The sequence below is a fragment of the Taudactylus pleione genome, unplaced genomic scaffold (assembly GCF_031769625.1).
Source record: "Taudactylus pleione unplaced genomic scaffold, aTauple2 ptg000179l, whole genome shotgun sequence".
Taxonomy (NCBI): Eukaryota; Metazoa; Chordata; class Amphibia; order Anura; family Myobatrachidae; genus Taudactylus; species Taudactylus pleione.
In genome coordinates, this window is record NW_028284581.1 from 15,102,169 (window position 1) to 15,108,168 (window position 6,000).

At 47.1% G+C, this 6,000-nt stretch overlaps 1 protein-coding gene across 1 annotated transcript in view; it reads right to left on the minus strand.

Annotated features, from left to right (window-relative positions):
• KCNG2 (potassium voltage-gated channel modifier subfamily G member 2) overlaps positions 1 to 5,345 on the minus strand; it is a 249,004-nt gene extending 243,659 nt beyond the window's left edge. The window contains exon 1 of the mRNA XM_088475971.1: positions 5,235 to 5,345. The gene's annotated coding sequence lies outside the window, so the exon portion shown is untranslated. The remainder of the gene's footprint in view (positions 1 to 5,234) is intronic.
• Between the last annotated feature and the right edge of the window lie 655 nt (positions 5,346 to 6,000).

A 6,000-nucleotide genomic window follows, 5' to 3' on the forward strand; every position in this document is an offset into this window, starting at 1 on the left:
GGGTATTTGGGGCCCAGGGCAAATGTAAAAATGGAGCTCCCCCCTATGTGCGTGCGCAGTGAAAAATGGGCGTGGTCACTTAAAAATGGGGCATGTCAACATGACACACACCCCTTTATCGTCACTCTGAACATTCCTTTCCATATGCACCTTAACCCCAGTAGGGCCCCTTATACAGTAACTCCAGTATGCAATGTCCCCAGTGTTGGTACCTCTTATGCAGGCCCATAGTAGTGCCCCATATACAGTACCCCCAGTAGTGGTCCCCCTAATGCAGCCCCCCATTAGTTCCCCTTATACAGTACCCCCAATATGCAATGCCCCCAGTACTGGTCCCCCTTATGCAGCACCTCATTAGTTCCCCTTATTCAGTGTCCCCAGTAGTGGTCTCCCTTATGCAGTGCCCCATGTAGTGGTCTCCCCTATGAAGTGCCCCCAGTAGTGGTCCCCCTTATGCAGTGCCCCTTGTATAGTGCCCCCAGTAGCAGTCCCCCCCAGTAGTGGTAGCCCTTATGCAGTGGCCTTTATATAGTGCCCCCAGTAGCAGTCCCCCTATGCAGTGCCCCCAGTAGTGGTACCGCCTATGCAGTGCCCTTTATATAGAGCCCCCAGCAGTAGTTCCCCCCATGCAGTGCCCCCAGTAGTGATCCCCCTAATGCAGGCCCCCAGCAGTGGTCCCACCTATCCAGTGCCCCTTATACAGTGCCCCCTGTAGTGGTCCTCCTTATTTAGTGCCCCCCAGTAGTGGTCCCACCAGTGCAGTGCCCCTAATAGTAAGCCACTTATATAGTGCCCCCAGCAGTAGTCCAGCCCCCATGCTGTGCCCCCAGTAGTGGTCCCCCTCATGCAGGCCCCCAGTAGTGATCCTCCCTATCCAGTGCCCTTATACAGTGCCCCCTCTAGTGGTCCTCCCTATTTAGTGCCCCCAGTAGTGGTCCCCTAGAAGTAAGCCCCTTATATAGTGCGCCCAGTAGTAGCTCCCCCCAGTAGTAGTCCCCAGTACAGGTTCCCCCTCCCGATGCAGTGCCCCCAGTAGCAACCTCCCCAGTTGTAGTCCCCAGTAGTGCCGCATCCCAAGTAGAGGCCCCACAGTAATGTAGTCCCCCATAGTGCCCCCCCCAGTGCAAACACACAAGTTAAAAAAATATATATATACACTTACCTGAATCCACGCTCCGTCTCAGGCCACTGCTCCCGCCGCCGCCGCATGTCATTCCTCCTGGGCTGGCGCACTCTGCATTATGGGAGAGATGTCATGATGTCTCTCCCATTACCCACTGCAGGAGCCGGAAGGCAGAGCTCATGAGTGAGCTCCAGCCCGGCTCTTGCAGTGGGCGTTGCAGTAGTCAATGAGAGTCTGTCTGATACTCATTGGCTAATGGTTTATACACACATCGCTGCCGCGCTGGCGGAGATGTGAGTGTTAAACTGCACAGCCCGAGCCCAACTCCCACCCTCCTCCTGGTGCTATTGGGTAAGCGTTCAGGGGGAGGGAAGGGGCTCGGCTGTGCAGCACAGGTGGGTGCAGGGAAGACTAGCACTGGTCCTGTGTAAATGTGTAGTGCTGACTGCACACACTGCGGTTGGCGCTACACTGCCTACTAGGGCAGCGTTAAGATGCTCAGATACGTCTGCATTCGCAGCACCACACCTCCGTTTTCAATTACCATCCCCTGTCACCTCCCATAAATGGCTTGTGCTGTCACTCAATCTAGTGAGCTGGCTATGTGAAGCGAGCGAACGCTTCCGATCGCATGGAGTAATTTGCTCATGCGCACTACGATGCATACGCATGCGCACATTGCGAAACAATGGCAGCAATGTATGAACGTAACCTAGCGAGCGGGTCTGAATCGGGCCTTGTGTCCTGTCCCATCCAAGTCACAAGAATGATCAATATATACACATTACTGTCCTATTCTGCATTACACTGTGTCCTGCCCCATCCAAGTCACAGGAATGATTACTACTGTATACAAGACGTTACTGTCCTATTCCACATTACGATGTGCACTGTCCCATCCAAGTCACAGGAATAATCAGTATACACATTACTGTCCTATTCTGCATTACAATGTGTCCTGTCCCATCCGAGTCACAGGAATGATCATTATACATGTTACTGTAGTAATCTGCATTGCAATGTGTCCTGTCCCACCCGAGTCACAGGAATGATCAGTATACGCATTACTGTCCTATTCTGCATTACAATGTGTCCTGTCCCATCCAAGTCACAGGAATGACCAGTATACACATTACTGTCCTATTCTGCATTGCAATGTGTCCTGTACCATCCAAGTCACAGGAATGACCAGTATACACATTACTGTCCTATTCTGCATTGCAATGTGTCCTGTACCATCCAAGTCACAGGAATGATCAGTATACACGTTACTGTACTATTCTGCATTGCAATGTGTACTGTCCCATCCAAGTCACAGGAATGACCAGTATACACATTACTGTCCTATTCTGCATTGCAATGTGTCCTGTACCATCCAAGTCACAGGAATGATCAGTATACATGTTACTGTACTATTCTGCATTGCAATGTCTACTGTCCCATCAAAGTCACAGGAATGATCAGTATACATGTTACTGTCCAATTCTGCATTACACTGAGGACCTCATTCAGAGTCGGTCGTTGCGGCCGCACGGTCGTACGCCACCAATGTTCGCTAAACTGCGCATGTGTAAAATTCACAATGCGCGTGCGCAAACTAGCTATTACGATCAGAAATTTCTCTCTCCTTCAACTTGGCCAGGTCGTTAGTTTGAGTGACAGGATGAGGCGTTTGTGGGTGGTAACAGGGGAAGGTGCTTGTGAACGGGTGAGTGGAGATCCGAACGCAGGCGTGCCTGACTATGCAAACGGCGTTTTATGGGAGTGCATAATTAAGTAAGCAGTGTCATGGCACATGTGACATGGGAGGTTTTTACACTGACTTGATCGTAGTGCTTAAGAGAGGGTATGGTCAACCTTAAGCTCTACGACCAGCTCAGATGGTTCCCGATGGTCTCGATTAATCCTTATATGCCCGGAGATGACGAGAACAAGAAGGGGGCGTATATTTAGTCTTACGTCCGCATCCTCCCCTTGCTCGTCCAGCTAACGATCACATCCTAACAACGCAACTTGCGAGCGCTTCATTTGCATATCCGGACCCTTTTACCTTACGACTGTGCGGACGCAACGACTGACTCTGAATGAGGTCCTGTGTCCTGTCCCATCCAAGTCACAGGAATGATTAGTACTATATACAAGACGTTACTGTCCTATTCCGCATTACGATGTGCACTGTCCCATCCAAGTCACAGGAATGATCAGTATACACGTTACTGTCCTATTCTGCATTACAATGTGTCCTGTCCCATCCCAGTCACAGGATTTATCAGTATATATGTTACTGTACTATTCTGCATTGCAATGTGTCCTGACCCATCCAAGTCACAGGAATGAGTATACATGTTACTGTCCTATTCCACATTACACTGTGTCCTGTCCCATCCAAGTTACAGGAATGATCAGTATACATGTTACTGTCCTATTCTGCATAACACAGTGTCCTGTCCTATCCAAGTCACAGGAATGATTACTACTGTATAAATGCTACTGTTCTATTCTGCATTGCAATGTGTCCTGTCTCATCCAAGTCACAGGAATGATCATTATAAACATTTCTGTCCTATCCTGCATTACAATGTGTCCTGTCCCATCCAAGTCACAGGAATTATCACTATACATGTTACTGTCCTATTCTGCATTACAATGTGTCCTGTCCCATCCAAGTCACAGGAATGATCAGTACACACTTGACTGTCTTATTCTGCATTACAATGTATCCTGTCCCATCCAAGTCACAGGAATGATCAGTATACACGTTACTATCCTATTCTGCATTATAATGTATCCTGTCCCATCCAAGTCACAGGAATGATCAGTACACACATAACTGTCTTATTCTGCATTACAATGTGTTCTGTCCCATCCAAGTCAATGGAATGATCAGTATACATGTTACTATCCTATTCTGCATTATAATGTGTCCTGTCCCATCCAAGTCACAGGAATGATCAGTACACACTTGACTGTCTTATTCTGCATTACAATGTGTTCTGTCCCATCCAAGTCACAGGAATGATCTGTATAAACATTACTGTCCTATTCTGTATTACAATGTGTCCTGTCCCATCCAAGTCACAGCAATGATCTCTATACAAGATACTGTCCTATTCTGCATTACAATGTGTCCTGTCCCATCCAAGTCACAGGAATGATCAGTATACACATAACTGTCTTATTCTGCATTACACTGTGTCCTGTCTCATCCAAGTCACAGGAATGATCATTATAAACATTTCTGTCCTATTCTGCATTACAATGTGTCCTGTCCCATCCAAGTCACAGGAATGATCAGTAGACACATAACTGTCTTATTCTGCATTACAATGTGTTCTGTCCCATCCAAGTCAATGGAATGATCAGTATACATGTTACTATCCTATTCTGCATTATGTGTCCTGTCCCATCCAAGTCACAGGAATGATCAGTACACACTTGACTGTCTTATTCTGCATTACAATGTGTTCTGTCCCATCCAAGTCACAGGAATGATCTGTATAAACATTACTGTCCTATTCTGTATTACAATGTGTCCTGTCCCATCCAAGTCACAGCAATGATCTCTATACAAGATACTGTCCTATTCTGCATTACAATGTGTCCTGTCCCATCCAAGTCACAGGAATGATCACTATACATGTTACTGTCTTATTCTGCATTACACTGTGTTCTGTCTCATCCAAGTCAAAGGAATAATCAGTATACACATTACTGTCCTATTCTGCATTACACTGTGTCCTGTCCCATCCAAGTCACAGGAATGATCACTATACAAGGTACTGTCCTCTTCTGCATTACAATGTGTCCTGTCCCATCCAAGTCACAGGAATGATCATTTCACCTCTTCTTATTTCAGGCTCATTGGAAGAACAGTAAAGTGACATTATGGATGATAATTACAGCTATTGAGACCAAATCTGTACAGTGAAGCTAACTTTAGTCTCCTGCTATGCCATATATACACATCACCTGAACCATGTCTATATACCAGTTATGTATATAAAAGTTTAACGTACCAATATATATTTAAAAAAAACATCCCAGGATAAATGTGAATAATAAGCGCAAGCAGTCGGCAATCCCTTACTATCATACATAAGCAGAAACTTACCAGGGACTGGCCGGGTGAGCGCAGTTTCCAGCTACTTCTCCATCCTCTACTCCTGTCCCGGCAGAGACTGATCCTGCTGTAGCCGGGGAGCAAAGAGGCTACAGCGCAGCTCCACACCCCTCCGGTAATGGGAGAAGGCAGAGGCTCACTACCGCCCTCAGCACCGCCCCTGGGAAGGGATGCTGGCGGGAGAGACACGATATAACAGGGCGCTGCTGCACACCTTTCTCTGCTGCTGCTGATGCTGCTGCTGGCTGTCTGGGACGGACGGTTCTGCACTTTGACGTTTGGAATCGCGGTTAGCTCTAGAGTCATATGATTCTTAGCTGCAGATAACAACTGATTGCCTATAAAAGTGGGCAACGCTGGATGTGTATCTGGACCTGTTTCATTGTGTAAACTTTAATATTCAGTAAAAGGAAAAAGAGAACATTGTAAATTAACAAGCACTCCGCCCTTTCCATCCTCCGCCAACAAGTGTGTATCTACAGACCTGGCTCACAACGAAAATTATATTAGTGAAAGGAACGTTGTAAATTAATGATTAACACACTATTGCCCCCCTCCCCCCACCCCATCAGACACACACACACACACCCTCCCCCCCTACTCTCTCTCTCTATCCATGGGCAGTATGTTTCCTGTACTGTACTATACTATAGGGCTGATTCTGAGCCCGACACAAAGTGGCTGTTTTTACGTGATGCCGCGGAAAACTCATTTGGGGTCCCATTTACTAACGAAAAATAACCCCTTTAACGCTCGC